This window comes from Elephantulus edwardii, unplaced genomic scaffold, assembly GCF_000299155.1.
Source record: "Elephantulus edwardii isolate Elephantulus edwardi_28Jun2011 unplaced genomic scaffold, EleEdw1.0 scaffold00043, whole genome shotgun sequence".
Taxonomy (NCBI): Eukaryota; Metazoa; Chordata; class Mammalia; order Macroscelidea; family Macroscelididae; genus Elephantulus; species Elephantulus edwardii.
The window spans coordinates 6,979,841-6,996,371 of record NW_006399793.1 but is presented as its reverse complement, the minus strand read 5'-3'; the positions used below and the strand labels follow the sequence as shown (position 1 = coordinate 6,996,371).

General features: G+C 38.2%; 1 protein-coding gene across 1 annotated transcript in view; it reads right to left on the bottom strand.

Annotated features, from left to right (window-relative positions):
* GPR98 (G protein-coupled receptor 98) overlaps positions 1–16,531 on the bottom strand; it is a 1,036,968-nt gene that overhangs the window by 184,866 nt on the left and 835,571 nt on the right. The window lies entirely within an intron of this gene.

Below are 16,531 nucleotides of genomic sequence, written 5' to 3'. Positions count from 1 at the left end.
AGGCGACTCGACGGCACATAACAACAACAACAGTTGCTCTATGGGAGAAGGGTGGGCAATCTCCTCCTGTGTGACTAAAAATGCCTCTGAAAACCTGCCAGAGGGTTAGCGATGGGTCAGTTCCTACTGGACGGTACACATCAACAACAAAAACGATGATAATGAGTTGCACTGCAAACTTGGATGCCTATGGTACGAATCCATCAGTTGTTTCATGGGAGAAGGATGAACAGTCTCTTCTCATGTGATTAGCAGCCTCTGAAAATCCACTGGAGGGTCAGCTATGGGTCTGTTCTGACTGGAAGGAAAACATCACCACCACAACTAATGAATGAACACTATTTATTCAGCCCTTTACCTCTTGAAATTAAGTGGCTTTTCCCTCTTGACCATTCCTTCATATCAAAACCATCAAATGACCACAATGCAATCCAAAGGAAAGATGGCCACACTCAATGATTTTTCTTTCTGAGAGTGATCTTCACAGCTAAGGCAGATCTCTCCATGTCTGACTGCTTTGGATCATAAATTTAGACAGCCTGTGGCTCCAAATGAGATTCAGCAGTTCCCTCCCCTTCAGTGGAGTAGATATGCAGGGAGAATGAGTCACAATGAAGGTATTTTCCCCTAACTAAAATGCAAATGTCTCATGCAGCTTTTTAAATAAAGCCTGTAATTTCAGGGCTTGGTTTTGATCTCTGGCACTGATAAGCTTACCCTTCTTTTAGATTCATTAGATTTTACTGGCTTCCTTCTGATTCATCATCCAGTTCTGTGAGCAATGATTCATGGGCCAAGGAAGGAAAATTAATTTTCATAAAGAAAGAGGAAGTAGGTGATTACAAAGTCTTTTCTTATAAGAATTCCACACTTAGACTTCAATGTGATACATAAAAATAATGGCTCTAACATAAGGGACCTCTTGTGGCATAGTGGTAAGGAGTTGCATTGCCAACCTAAAGGCTTGTGGTTCAAATCCACCAGTTTCTCAAAGGGAGCAAGATAGACAGACAGTCTCCTGCCAGGAGATTTATTGCCTCTGAAAACCTGCAGGAAAGTCAGTTGTGAATCAGTACATTACAACAACCTCTATCAAGAAGCATACTTCTGTTTCTTCTGTGGCTCTCTCTCAATCTTTAGAATGAATAATAACAATACGGTACAGTCTGGAATGAGGGTTGCAGAGTGGAGTATACTTGGGGTGGGGGTGGGGGTGAGGGTGTGCAGGGGGGATTGTGTACCAGTGAAGGAGTTTTTCTTTTGCTTTTCAAGGACAGGACCAAACTGGGAACTGGGGGTGGGTGTTGGGTGGGCGGGGAGAAAAGTACAACAATGAATGAATGGAAGTCCAAAATCTCTGTAGATGTTCATTGAAATTAATAAAAATAAAAAAAGAAAGAAAAAGAAAAGATTTCACTCTTATGAATACTGAATGCCAAAGGGCCTACAAGCATGCTTGAGAAGCTATGCTGACTGAAGTATCTAATTCTACTTTGCAACTTGAATTGTAACCTGTTTGTTGTTGTGTACCATAGAGTCAGAATCGACCCATCGCTGACTCTCTGGTGGGTTTTCAGTGGCGGTTAATTGCATGGGAGGAGACTGCCCATCCTTCTCCTGTGGAGTGGCTAGTGGCCTCAAACCACGTGCCTTTGGGATTGCAGCACAGTTTCTTGCCATCAGGCTATTCCATTAAATCTCATAACCGTAAGTGTGTTTCTTTAAGTTCTTTGTGGCCACTGCAATGGAAACCAACAAAAACCTGGCTTAATTATTAAGTATCAGTACCTTATATCCTAAATTTCAAGTGCTTTTTCAAAACTCCTGATATTTATTTTGTTTCAACACATTTGAATTCATTTATTTCTGGACATAGAGGAGAGTGGTAGATTCATTCCATGCTACAGGTTATGCTTTTGTTCATTTATAACTCACAAAAATGTTAATCTTCTTTGTCATTTTCTCATATTTTGTCTAAATTTACTATATATATGGCATATTGATGTTGTTAAGTGCCATTGAATGAATGATAGAAAACTCATAGTGACCCTATAAATGAAAGACCTGAACACTCATATAACTTTTATTGTTCTCTAAATTTATAGAGTTTCTGGAGGCAAGCTATTTTGTAAATTGATGCCACTCTTGCTTCCAAACCTGTTTTAATAGAGGAGCCTCCATGGGTAACCTCATCAGTGTCACAGTGTTTAGCATCACAGCAACTACTAGTTACCTCTGTACAGCCAATTGACAGACCAGTACTATACCACCTAGACGAATGTTTGATCAAAACCAATTAAAACCAGGCCTGCTGGCTGCAAAGTAAAATCACCCATCTTTGACTTGGTAGCATAACTTTCTATCCACTAGGCCAACAGAGCTCTCTCTATGACTCACAGCAATTCTATGAACAACAGATCTAACCCTTGACTTATCTTACGCCAATATTAATTTATAGTGATACCCTGGCTATATACTGGATAGTGCAATTTTAACAAAAATATTCAAAGACAGAGTCTATATCCCTTAGTAGGTGAAGTAGAAATTTGTTCAAGAAATGTAATCTTGAGCTACATGGAGCACATTCATGTAAAGATGACTTAAGTGTCAAAAATGATAAATGTATAAATTATAAGTTCAGAGGTTAAAGCTGAAGATATAGAATTGAGAGTCATAAAAGTTAAGGAAGATGAGAAAAGCCTTAATAATATCTTTCAAAGGGATACATAAACTCAGATGAACCTTATAAATAATTTAACTTCTATTTTTAATGTTACAACAGATGCTTCTTCTTAATGTTATATTTAGATTGGGTATCCATTCCTACAATAACAAGATTTTATGGTGCATTGATGAATATAAATTCATTCATTTATTAAAAATATTAATTATAGTCCTCATAGTCAGTGAGTGCTCTAGAAAGCTCTTGGAATTCAGACATGAATAAAAGATGTTCCTTTCCCTAAGATAATTAATAATTTATTAAGGAAATCAACTCCCATACACACTCTAAAGTCACTACTCATACTGAGGTAAATGCTGTAATAGCTGTAGGGGCAAAATGCTTCAAAGACATAACTGACAGGGAAAATGAATTCTTACTTGGAGTGATTTGTAAAGAGGCATTTCCTAAGGACTCACAGAAGAGGTAGTGAGTCTGGAATTCACAGAAGAGTTAGTAAGTTGTGAAATCTGGGAGATTCCATAATTTGTCAAAAGTAGTGAGTGGCACCTTGTTTGAAGGGGAATCTTGTATTTCTATCAAGCACACTATTTATACTTAGGTTATGGGTTTATATTACACAGCCTTGGAGAAGCTTGAAGATCTATTCTCTTTTTAGCTTCTTCCATGTCTTCCTCGCCCATTAATATTTTCCCAAATAATCCAATGAGTGCATGAGCATTATTAACTAGAAATGAGGAATGTTATAGTCATAGAGGAGTACCGGCATGAGCACAGATGATATCCTTGGGAAAATTTACCAAAGAGTAAATCTATTGAGGAAGACGCTCTGATGGTCTATAGCCCATGCTGCTGAATTTAAGGTCTCCTCTGGTAGCTCAAATTCACCACTGGCTTGTTCAAGGAAGTAAGATGGGCAATCTCTTCCTGTCCAACTTCAACCCTGAAAACACAATGAAGGGTCAGCTATGAATCAGTTCTGACTCAACAGTAATGAGCTGAACTAAGCTGAATTTTGAGACTGGAAAATGTGGCCTGGTTTTGGACTCTCCTGTACGGTAGGCTAAAAGGATAAGAAGGGAGACCTTGAGTAATGTTAGAGAGTGAGATAATTCAATCTACAATCATGAAGTATAGAAATCTGAGGTAATGAAATGGATGTTGTTGTTAGATGTCATTAAGACAACTATGAATCACAGTGTGATCCTATGAACAGAAGTGAATTTTGGGGGAGCTCTGGTGGCCTAGTGGCAAGAAACTGCACTGCAATCCCAGAGGCGCACGGTTCGAATCCACCAGATGCTCTGCCGGAGAAGGAGGCGCAATATCCTCCTGTACCAGTCAGATCTGATTTGACGGTACACGCACACAAAAATTAAAAAAAAAAAAAAAAGAGGTGAATTTTGTTTTATCTTGTGCCATAATCATGATCTAAATACTGAAAAGCTCACTTTTGTAGTCATTGTGTCAATTAATTTCATTGAAAGTCTTCTTCTATTTGGCTGACCTTATACCATTTCCAACGTGATGATGTCTCTCTCCAAGGACTGTTTCCTCTTGAAAATACACCTGAAGTAAGCGAGATACAGTTTCAACTTCCTTGCTGACAAGGAGCATTTTAGTTACACTTCCCTAAAGACAGATTTGTTTGTTTCTTTGGTGGCCCATAGGATATTCAATTTTCTTTGCCAACATCACAATTCACAAGTATCAATTCTTCACTTGTCATCCTTATTCATTGCTGAACATTCAGATACACAGGAAGCAACTGAAAACATCATGGTTTGGATGAGTGCACCTTAGTCTTAATATGAAATCCTTGCTTCTTCAACTTTGGAAAATCCATCACAGCAGATTTCTCTAGTTGTGCTAGGTCTTTTAATTTCTTGGCTGCAGCTACCATGGGAGTTGACTGTGAAGCCACGTAAAATGAATTATTGACAACTCAGTCTTTTCTCCATACATCATGTGACTGTCTTTTAATTCAGTGGTGAGGATTTTTATTTTCTTGATGCTGAGATGTAATCCATATTGAATTCCATAGTCTTTCATGTCTTCTTCAACAAATGCTTCATGTCTTCTTCCCTTTCTTCAGGTAAGATTGTGTTATCATTATAATGTAGGTAGTTGATGAGTTCCCCCCACCCAACCTGATGCCACATTCTTCATTTGTATAGTCCAGATTCTTGCATGATCTGCTTAGCATACGGAGTGAATAGGTGCAGGGAAGAGATACAACCCTGATGTACAGTTTCCTGAGTTTAAATTATGCAGACATTGCTTATTGGTCTATGTATTGATTTTGCATGAGCAAAATCAAGTGTTCTGGGATTCACATTCTTCTTAATGTTTTCTGTTATGATTCACACAGTCAAATGCCTTTGTATAATCAATAATAATGTAAGTAAACATCTTTCTAGTATTCTCTGCTTTCAGCCAAGATCTATCTTATGCTAGCAATGATATTCCTGGTGCCATGGTTTTTTTCTGAATTCAGCTTGAATTTCTGGAAGTTCTCTCTCACTGTACTATTTCAGTCATTTTTAAATAATCTTCAGGAAGATTTTATGTGCTTGTGATAATAATGGTATCATCACCTTTTTTTGGAAATGGGAACAAATATGGATCTTTTCTAATCAGTAGCTAATTAGATGTATTTCGTATTGTTGGAGGCAATTGGTGATTAAGTGCAGGGTTGCCTCTGTTTCCTGAAATATCTCAACTGGTATTTCATCAGTTCCTGAGGGCTCTCTCCAATGCCTTCAGTTGTTGTTGTTGTGTGCCATCGAGTCGCTTGCGACTCATAGTGACCCTATGTACAAGGGCCCTAAATGCCATTCTATCCTGTGCCAACCTTGCCATCTTAAACACACTCATTCCCACCACTCCAGTCACAGTATCGATCCATCTCATTGAAGGTCTTCCTCTCCTGAGCCGTCCCTCCACTCTCCCAAACATGATGTCCCTCTCCAAGGACCAGTCCCTCCTTGCAACATGACCAAAGTATGTCAGACCAAGTTTCAGAATCCTTGACTACAAGGAGCATTCTGGCTTCACCCTCTCCAGGGAAAACCTGTTTGTTTTCCTAGCAGTCCATGGTATATTCAACACTTTTCTCCAGCACCACAGCTCAAAGGCATCAATTCTCTTTCTATCATCCTTATTCATTGTCCAACTCTCTGATGCATAGCACGTAATTGTGAATACTATAGCCTGGATCAGATGCACCTTAGTCTCCAGCCTGACATCGTTGATCTTCAGTTCTTTTGAGAGGTCCCTCACAGTTGACTTTCCCAATGCAATTTGTCTCTTGATTTCCTGGCTGCTGCTACCAAGAGTGTTGACTGTGGAACCAAGCAAACTAAAACTGTTAACTATCTCAATCTCTGCACCATCCATCCTGATCCTGCCAATTGGCCTATTCGTGAGAATCTTTGTTTTCTTGAAATTGAGCTTCTATCCATATTGAAGACTGCAGTCCTTGACTTTCTGCAGCAAGTGCTTCAGGTCCTCCTCAGTTTCAGCAAGCAGCGTTGTGTCATCTGCATAACGCAGTTGTTGATGATTCTTCCACCAATCTTGACGCCACATTCCTCCTCCTATAGCCCAGCATCTCGGGTGATCTGTTCTGCATACAGATTGAAAAGGTATGGAGACAAAATACATCCCTGACGGACCCCTTTTTTGATTTTGAACCATCCAGTGTCTCCCTGCTCTGTTCTAATGGCTGCCTCTTGGTCCAAGTATAGGTTTCACATTAGCACAATCAAATGTCCTGAAATTCCCATTCTTCTCAGAGTCAGCCACAGCTTGTTGTGATCCACACAGTCAAAAGCCTTTGCATAGTCAATGAAGCACTTCGGTACAGATTGTAATTCTTCCTTCAGTACTATTTGTTCTCGATTTTTTGCTTTCTGAAATGGTTCAGTACTTACCAATTCTTTTTAGTATAGTGACTATGTATTCCTTCCACCTTCTTTTCTAATATTTTTTTCTTTTCATCTTCTTTTGACACTTCCTGTATCATTCAAGATTTTGCCCAAAGATTTGTTCAGTATGGCAACTCAAGGCTTGGATTTGTACTTCAGTTCTTCCAGTTTGAGAAATGCTGATTGTGTTCTTCCCTTTTGGTTTTCTTACTCCAGTTTGTGTTATAATGCTTTGTCTCTGAGAGGTACTCTTCGATATCTTCTGCTCTGCTCTCTGACTTCAGCATTCTTTTTTCTTGTTTTGGCTTACTTTTTTCGCAATATAAGCTTCAGAGACTCTTCAGACAGCCATCTTGGTCTTTTCCTTCTTACTTCCTCTTCTTCTTCCTTCTTTATCTTTCCAATGACCTCTTGCTTTCTTCATGGATGATGCCTACAATGTCTTTTCACACTTGTCTGTTCTTGGGCCACTGGTGTGTAATACATTAAATTTATTCATAAGAATAACTTTTAAATTCAGGCGATATCTGTCCAAGGTTATAATTTAGTTCTTGTGGACTTGATTTAATTTTCTTCAACTTCAATTTGAACTTGCATATAAGTAGTTAATGTTCTATTCCCAATTAGCACCTAGCTTGGATTTGACTGCTGATATTTGTTTGGCTTCCCACACATGTAGTCAATTTGATATCTATGTAGACCATCAGGTGAAATTCATGTATGTAGTAACCGTCATCACTTCTAAGGGTTTTTTTTAAAGTATTTACAATGAAGAAATAATTCATTGTAAAAATTTTGATCATGTGTTCTTAAATCTCATTTCTGTCACTGAGGTCTTATTTTGCTATTACTTGTCCTTGTTTCCAACTTTTGAACTCTATTGTTATATCCTATTGCATCAGAACTGGCTCACAGATGACTCTGAATCAGGTTTTCAGAGGCATTAAATCACACAGAAGGAGACTGTCCATCTTTCTCTCAAAGAATAGCTGGTGGATTTAAACTGTTCTGGGATAAGTACACAGCTGGCCAGGGGCCTCCAGTGGAGTGGTGCCACTCTGGAAGTTGGTTTTTCACGTCTTGATAATGGTCACCTAAGGAAAGTTTTGGTTTGAGTTATTAGGTGTTTTCCACCTCCACAAGTGGGTGTCAGCTGGCTGGACTTTTGCCCAATTTAGTTAACAATGACCCAAGAGCAGAGAGTCTATTTGGTTTATCATAGTCAACAGCATCTGTTGGGTGTGTCTTTAAAATTGCATAGTGCTGAGTTAAGTCTGCGGCTGGCCTAGAGCCTCCTGTGGAGTGGTTCCAATCTACAAGTTGGTTTCTCAAGTCTTGATGAAGTTCCTCTTGATAAGATTTGGTTTGTGTTACTGGTTTTTATCGATGTATTATTGGTATTTATCAATGTTGGGATGAACATTCTTTAACTGGTATAGCAGTCATTTGTCTATTTGCTGTATGAAGTAACTTGGAGTTACTGTGATGCTGAACACTGCCATACTTGTGTCAAATACCATAATGTTTACTCATTATGGACAATGTTTGGAGGAGTTTCCAGATGGATTCAGGTTTGGAAGCAGGAGTGGCATCCACTTCCTAAAACAGATGCCTTTGGAAACTCTATGAACATAGAGAAATGATGTTAATTATAGAACAGAGTTTGGGTCTTTTGTTCATAGGATCGTCATGAGTTGTATTCAATTTGACAGCACTTAACCATTGCTAAGTATGACTTGTTGATTGCCATCAAGTTGAGAATGACTCACAGTGACTCTATGAACAAAAGACCCAATGCCTTTCCAAAACTATAGTTATTTCTCCAAGTTCCTAGAGTTTCCAGAGGCATGTGGTTTAGGAAGTGGATGCCACTCGTGCTTCCAAACCTGTTTTACACCTGGGAGCTCCATTAAACACTTTCCAAATTGGGAAACCATTGTGATATTTGATACCTCAGTGGCACAAGGTTCAGCATCACAGCAAACCCAAGTTACTTCTTACAGTACATTGACAAAAAGTGATGTACAAAGTGGAGAATATTTCTCCAGATAAAATAGTACTAGCATCATTTAGCAATAGTTAAGTGTCGTCAAGTCGAATATGACTCAGAATAAGCTTTGTACAAAAGACCTGAACATTGTTCTATAACTAACATCATTTCTGTATATTTATAGAATTTAGAGTGTTTGTAGACTAGTGAGGTTATATTTTGGAGGAACATTATTCTACTTTGTACATTACTCTCTGTCAGTTTGCTCTATTGAGGTCATATGAGTTTGCTGTGATGCTGAACCTTGTGCCAGTGGGGTGTCAGATGCCATAATGGGTTCCCAATGTGGACAATGTTTGGTGGAGTTCCCAGCTGCAAAACAGGTTTAAAAGCAGGAATGGCATCCACTTACTAAACTACATGCCTATAGAAACTCTACGAACTTGGAGGAGGATGATAGTTCTAGAAAGGCATTAGGTCTTTTGTTTATAGAGTCACTATGAGTTAGGCTTTACTCAAAGGCAATCAACAATAACAACACTGTTTGGGTTGGAAGCGCAGTTCCTTACTACTAGGCCACCAGAGCTCTCATTTGCATTCTAGTCATTGTTATTAATGTATCTTGATTGCATATTCAATCAATTTCAGACTGCCAAAATTGGTAGAAATCCTCAAGTTCTTCATTTTTTACTTTTGTGGTTTGCATATTTGAATAATGGTTGTATTAATATGATTTTCTGGTATGTGTACTTATAACATTTTATTACTTATAGTTAGTTGTACTTTAGAATATGTTCTTAAATGCCCTTTTTTGTTTGATTTGGGTTTTTTAATTCATTTGCATGCAAGAGTTAATTTACGTTGTGTTTCATTCATGTCCATTGTGTTTTATACAATATTTAATTTACACTGTGTTTCACACAATCATTCATATACTTTGTATTTCATATAATTAAGTGAGGATGTAAGGAAATAGAAAAAGATCAGGTGTGAAAAGCAATGTATACGATGTTTGTAAGTAAACCAGTACAAAATAAATATTTTATTAAAAAAAAGAAAAAAGGAAAAAAGATGATGAGGATAGCACAAGATAGGGCAGGGTAAAGGTTGGCTGTTCACAAAATCACTATGAGTTATATTTGACTCAACAGCAACTAACAACAACAACAATAACATGTCTATTATTACCCCATGTTTTTGAGTTCTCATTGAATCTTGCCTATTCCTTCACCTCCCCCTCACCCAATCCACCCACAAAACTCTGCTATCTTCATGATTTCTACCTTTATCCTTTTCTACCACTTCCCCTCTTTCTTTTTGGACGGACATCAATATACATATGATATGTTATCTTTCTATTTTTACAGTAATGTTATTAGGTGCTATGAATTTATCTTTCAATATGACTTTCCTAGTCATCTAAATATGACAACTATGTGAATAGGGAGGACTATGCAAATTAGGGCATGTTATCCTTTGCACAAGGGGAATTGGCTAACTCATTATTCCATAAAGGAATGGCCAGTCTCAACAATCTAATCAATGGATTATCTAGTCTCACCAATAAATTAAAAAGCTAGTCTCACCAATAAATTAAAAAGCTGAAGAATAAGACCCCTCTCTGTCCCTGATAAAGAAACCTGACCACCAGGAAAAAGCAGCCATGGCCAAAGTAGAGACCTGATGTGAGATGGGACCTTGAGATTGGTACACTCTTGGAACCAGAGCTAAGAGAAGTTGTGTAAGTTATTTTGACAACTAGGGGCTGGAGAAGGGGCCATAATTCACAGTATGGAAAAACTTAGGCTAAAACTGAGGGGTGGGGAGAGAGGAAGGAAGCCAATTATTGGCAGGATTGAGACATTTCTAACACTGACCTAAAGCCAAGGGGCTTAAAGCTGAGGTGCCTGTGAGCATATTTCAGGAGCTATCATAGCTGTATTCTGCTACAAAACTGGATTGTAACTCTCTGGACTTCCACAACATGGTGCTGTGTGGTCTGTGAGCTATCACATCAGATTTTGAACCCAGCGAAGCAATAAGATTGGTGTTGAGATAAGTATAAGGAGGGATGGGAGTGTGGGACATGTCTGACCTCTTTGGAATTGGTTTTGTGTTATTGATACTGTTGGTGGGGATAGTTTTCCTTTTTGAAATTGATAAATGTCAGACATGGCCATCTCCACATAGTCCTTGCTCTTTTTATAGATGCCATTGAGTCGAGTGTGACCCATAGGGACACCACAAACAACAGGTATGAACCCTGTCATAACCTGTGGCATCCTCACAATTTTTGGTACACTAGAATCCATCAGTCAGTCCATCTGGCTCAGGTCTTCCTTTCTTTAACTGACCCCTTACCTTCCCAAATATAATGTCCCTTTCCAAGAAACAGCCTTTCCCAGAAACATGCCTGAAATACGTAAGTTGAAGTTCTGTCATCCTTGCTTCCAAGGAGCACTCTGGCTGCACTTTCCCCAAGACATATTTATTTGTTGCTTGGGCAGTCATTGGATAAGCAGCACTTGTCTACAGCACAATTGTTCAAGGCATAAATTCTTCTTCTGTCATTCTTATTCACTCATTTTCCAGCTCTCAGATGCATAGCAGATTATTGAAAAGACTTTAGCCTGAATCAGGCTCACCTTAATTCTCAATTTGACACCATTGCTCTTCAACATTTTGGAGATATTCCTGGCTGCAGACTTCCCAGAGCAATAAAAATAAAAATAAAAATATATAACAAAAGTCAGTCTCCTGATCTCTTGATTGCTAGTAACAAGGGCATTGATTTTTAATCCAAGTAAGATGAAACTGTTGACAATTTCAATCTTTTCTCCATATTATCATTACTGTTCCAGTGGTAAGAAGTTTAGTTTCTTGATGATGAGATGTAAACCATATTGAAGGCTGTATTCTATTATTTTTCCACAGCAAATATCTCAAGTCCTCCTCACTTTCAGCAAACAAGGTTGTGCCATCTGCATAAAGCTGGTTATTGAAGAGTCTTCCTTTGATCTTGATGCCACATCTCCCTTCATAGATTCCAGCTTCTCAAATAGGCCTGGCAGGAGGCCCTGTAGTAACAAAAAGTTGTGAGATGATTTTCTGAAATGTCATTGCCAAAGGTTTGTTGTTTTTCAAGTCTGTGGGTTTTCTTGCTACCCTATTGGAAAATTTGTTGACGTGTGTTGTAGTTATGCACCTTTAAGTTACAACAGACTGACAGCTGACCCTTCGGCAGGTTTTCAGAGGCAGTTAATCACATGGAGGAGATTTCTAATCCTTTTCCCACAGAACAGCTGGTGGATTTGAACCATGTACCTTTGAGATTGCACTATAAACTATAGTTTCTTATCACTACACCACAAGAGCTAAATTTTTAGACGGTATCATTCATTGATTTTTGTCCTGTCCTGGTTGTACATTTCTGGCTATATATCCAAGCCTAGTAATGTCATACATAGGCTAAAGCGTCTAAGTCTGATCCTATTTTGTTTCTTATGATCTTAATAGTTTTGGGTTTTACTTTTGGGTCTCTGACTCAATCAGAGTTGATATTTGTATATGGCATGAGATGTGTATTCTGCTTCAGCTTTTTGCAAGTAGCCCAGATTTACCAGCACCATTTGGAGAAGAGGTTGCACTTTCCCCATTTGATAAGATTTTATTCCTTGTCAAATTCAATTGACTTTTGGTTTTTGTGGTATACCGTTGAGTTGGAACCAGCCCATACCTGACCCTCTGGCGGGTTTTCAGAGTCTGTTAATCACAAGAGGGGAGACTGCCCATTCGTCTCTTGTGAAGCAGCTGGTGGATTTGAACATTGTGCATAGTGGCAAGAAGTGACTTTAGGTAGACGGGTTAATTTCTGGGTTCTCTATTTTGTTCTATTGATATATGTGTCTGTCATTGTACCAATTTCTTGCTATTGTGTTTACTATGGCTATGCAGTAGGCTTTGATATCAGGGAGGCCTAAGCTTTCTACCTCACTTTTATTTTTCAGAAAAGCTTTGCATATTCAAGGTATCTTTCCTTTCTAAATAAACCTGTGAATCACCTTTCCTATTTCTTGAAAAATGAGTTTGGTATCTGTATTGGGATTGTATTGACCATGTTTATTGCTTTTGGTAGGACAGTCATTATCATTATGTTGAGTTTTCTATCCATGAACATGGAATATTCTTTAACTTATCATTTCCTGCAGACTTCCATAGAAATGTCTTTAATGTCTCTCATTAGGTTTATTCCCAAATAGTTTATCTTGGTGTTGGCTATTATAAATGGTAATGCTTTCTTAGTTTCTTTTCCTGTGTTGCTATAGAAAAAGATTACTGATTTTTGTATATTGCTCTTATATTCTGCCAGACTACTAAATTTATCTACTATGTATAATGAGTTTTTTGTCAAGTCTTCAATATGCTCTGTATATAATATCATACAGTCTTGATAAAATAACAGTTTTTTTGCTGCTGTTGTTGTTGTTGTTATGTGAAAATAACAGTTTTACCACCTGTTTGCCAGTTTGGAATCCTTTTCCCCCCCCTTTTCTTGCCTTCATACTTGCTCTAGCAAGTACTTCAAACACAATATTGAATGGGAGTGGTGATAGTGGACAACCTTATCTGGCCCCTGTTCACAATGGCAACACCTTTAGTCTTTCTTCATTGAGAATTATTTTGGCTCTTTGTTTTTCACATATACTTTTAATTATGTTGAAGAAATTCCTTTCTAGTCCTATTTTGTTGATTGTTTTAATCAGGAAGGGGTGTTGTATTTTGTCAAAGGCCTTTTCTGCAACAATTGATAGGGTCATGTAACTCTTATTCATTGCTTTGTGAATGTGATGAACTACATCAACTCTCCTATTATTGAACCATCCTTGCATACTTGTTATGAATGAATTATTTTGGTCATGATGAATTATTTTTTATATACTTTTTGATCCTTTTAGCCAAGATTTTTGCATTTATGTTCATACAAGATATTGGTCTATTATTTTTATTTTTGGTAATGCTTTGCCTGAGTTTGGTATTAAAGTTTTTTACTCACATCATTGAACAAAACAACTCTATTGTATTCCCATTTCCCCCTTATTTTTAAAAATAATTTTAGTTAAATTGGTCATAGTTCATCTCTGAATGTTGGGTAAAAACAAGCCATGCAGTGTTCCCTTGCTCTGTTTGGACAACAGCTTCTTAGTCCAGGTATAGGTTTTACATGTTGTTGTTGATTGCCTTCAAATTGAACATGACTAATAGTGACCCTATGAACAAAAGGCTTGAAGCCCTTCTACAACTGCTGACATTTATCAAAGTTCAGAGAGTTTCTAGAGGCAAGTTGTTTAGGAAGTGGATGCCACTCCTTCTTCCAAACCCGTCACAGAATGTTGTAGGCTGAGTCACCTGCGATGCATAATGACCCTATGTACAGAAGCTCTGAATCCTGCCCTATCCTGAGCCAGTCTCACTAATTTTGACACACCTACCCCCATAGCCACAGTTACTGTATCAATCCATCTCATCTGGGGTCTCCCTCTCCTGCGCTGTCCATCCACCCTTCTGAGTCTGATGTCTTTCTCCAAGGACCAATCTTTCCTGGCCACGTGCCAAAAGCAAATGAGATAGGGCTTCAAAATCCTAGCCTCCAAGGACAGACCTGGTTTCACCCCCTCCAAGACCTATTTGGTTTCTTGGCAGTCTATGGTATGTTCAAGACTTCTCCAGCACCACAACTCGAAGACATCTATTCTTCTTCTGTCATCCTTAGTCATTGTCCAACTTTCTGAAGCATAAAAAGTAATTGAGAAAACCATGGCCTGGATTAGGCACACCTTTGTATCTAGACTGACATCATTGCTCTTCAGCACTCTGGAGAGGTCCATGAGAGCAGATTTTCACAATGCAATTATTTTGGGATTTCCAATATTCTAAATGTTAGCTACAATTTGTTGTGATCCATACAGTCAAATGTCTTTGCATAGTTATTAAAACACAAATATACATCCTTCTGGATGCCACTTGCTGCTTTCCACCAAGATCCATTTGACATCAGAAGTGATATTCCTAGTGCCATGGCTTCTTCTAAACTCACCTTATATTTCTAGCAGTTGTCTTTTGATGTACTGTTCTAGTAGTTTTTGGATAATTTTCAGAAAGATTTTGCTTGCATGTAATATTAGTGATATTGTTCAATCACTTCCACATTCAGTTGGGTTACTTTTGGGGGAGGGAATAAATAGAAATCTCTTCCAGTTACTTGGCCAGGTGGCTGTTCTCCATTTTTATTGGCACAATCTGATGAGCACACCAAGGGCTGCATCTATTTTTGAGGAGCAGCACCCAGATGCATATCAGGGAGCGATGGAGCTGGCCCAGATAGCCTGCGAGCAGGAGCACTCAGAGGCATGCATGTTAGGGAGTCCAGCTGGGAGGCCAGTGAGCAGCGACATCTGAAAGTAGGCTTCCTAAATTGAATACAGATTTATTTTGATAACTTAGTATTAATCACAACCCTAAATACCATATACTTCTTTACAGTAGCTTACTAAATGAAAGAAAAAATAGAGAATGTTGTTGTTAGGAGCCATTCAACTGACTGACTTATAGAACCTGGGGTGTAAATGCAGATCAAAACCTTGCCTGGTCTTGTGCCATCTTCCTCATAGTCTCCACTATACTTACGTCTATTGAAGCTGCCACTTAATAAATCCATGTTGCTGAGAGTCTTCTCTCTTTTTATCTTCCACCTTTCCATGCATGGCATCATTCTCCATGAAACGGCCCTCCTGATAATGTACCCAAAATATGTGACACGAATTATCCCCATCCTTGCCTCTATGGAACACCCTGGCTGCATTTGCTCCAGGACAGATTCGTTTGTTCTTTTGACCATCCTTGGGACATCCAATACTTTTCATCATCACCACAATTCAAACACATCAATTCTTTCATCTTCCATTCATTGTCCAAATTTCACAACGCATGTTAGAGAATAGCCGGCCAGAAACAGTTTTTCTACTTCTACAATTAATATAAAAGAAGCCTTTTTTCCTTCTGTATACTATCAGGAAGGTTCTTCTTTTATATTTTCTGATTCAATTCAGGGTCTAGAAGTATTTTCTTACATTTTACAATCACATAAATGACAATGTATAATGAATTCTTAACAACGTACTAGACACTACTCTAGGAACGCCATGTGTCATAACTTGCTTAACTTTTGAAAAGGCACTTAAAATGTGAAAAGTCTTATAAGACTGCCATCTACCTGGCTTTAGGTTTTTAAGAGCTTAGAAAAGAGGAGACTCATTTTCTCCACTGGTGCAAGAGGAATCTTCTACCAAAGGCTTATAAAATTTTCCCCGAAATCCTAGACACCCACGCAACATTTTTGAATGTGTATTTAGGTGCATAGTTTTTAGTGTTCCTAGTTAAGAAAATTCCTAGGAGTTTCTAATCTTAAAAAAAGAGAGAGAGAATAAAATTATAAAAACCTGTGCTAAGTATGATTCAAAGGGAAAAAATGAGCTACAGTGAAAGCCAATTTGAGCTGGAAAGACTTGTCCTCTTAAGTAACCAGACATGTGTAGCCACTTATGAAGCTGTCTGATTACATATGTTTTTTAACATCTGTCAGCAGAATCAGGATTCCACAAGCAAAATACAGCACTCACAAGCATTGTGAAAGTTACTTTGACTCTCAGTCTCAGATCTTTAGAGAAAGAAAACAATTCCATAGATTGAACACAGGTTGCTAATCCCTGACTTGAAGAAAACTTGGAAAGCAGTTTCCAAAGGTTGGGGCACATTTACTTGAGCATTAATGTCTCAAGAACAACATTTGAAACATTAAAATTTAGGGTCCTTGAAGAAAAAGAGATCATTAAGTGCCAAGAAACAAAAGAAATAAAAAGCTTAACATATGAG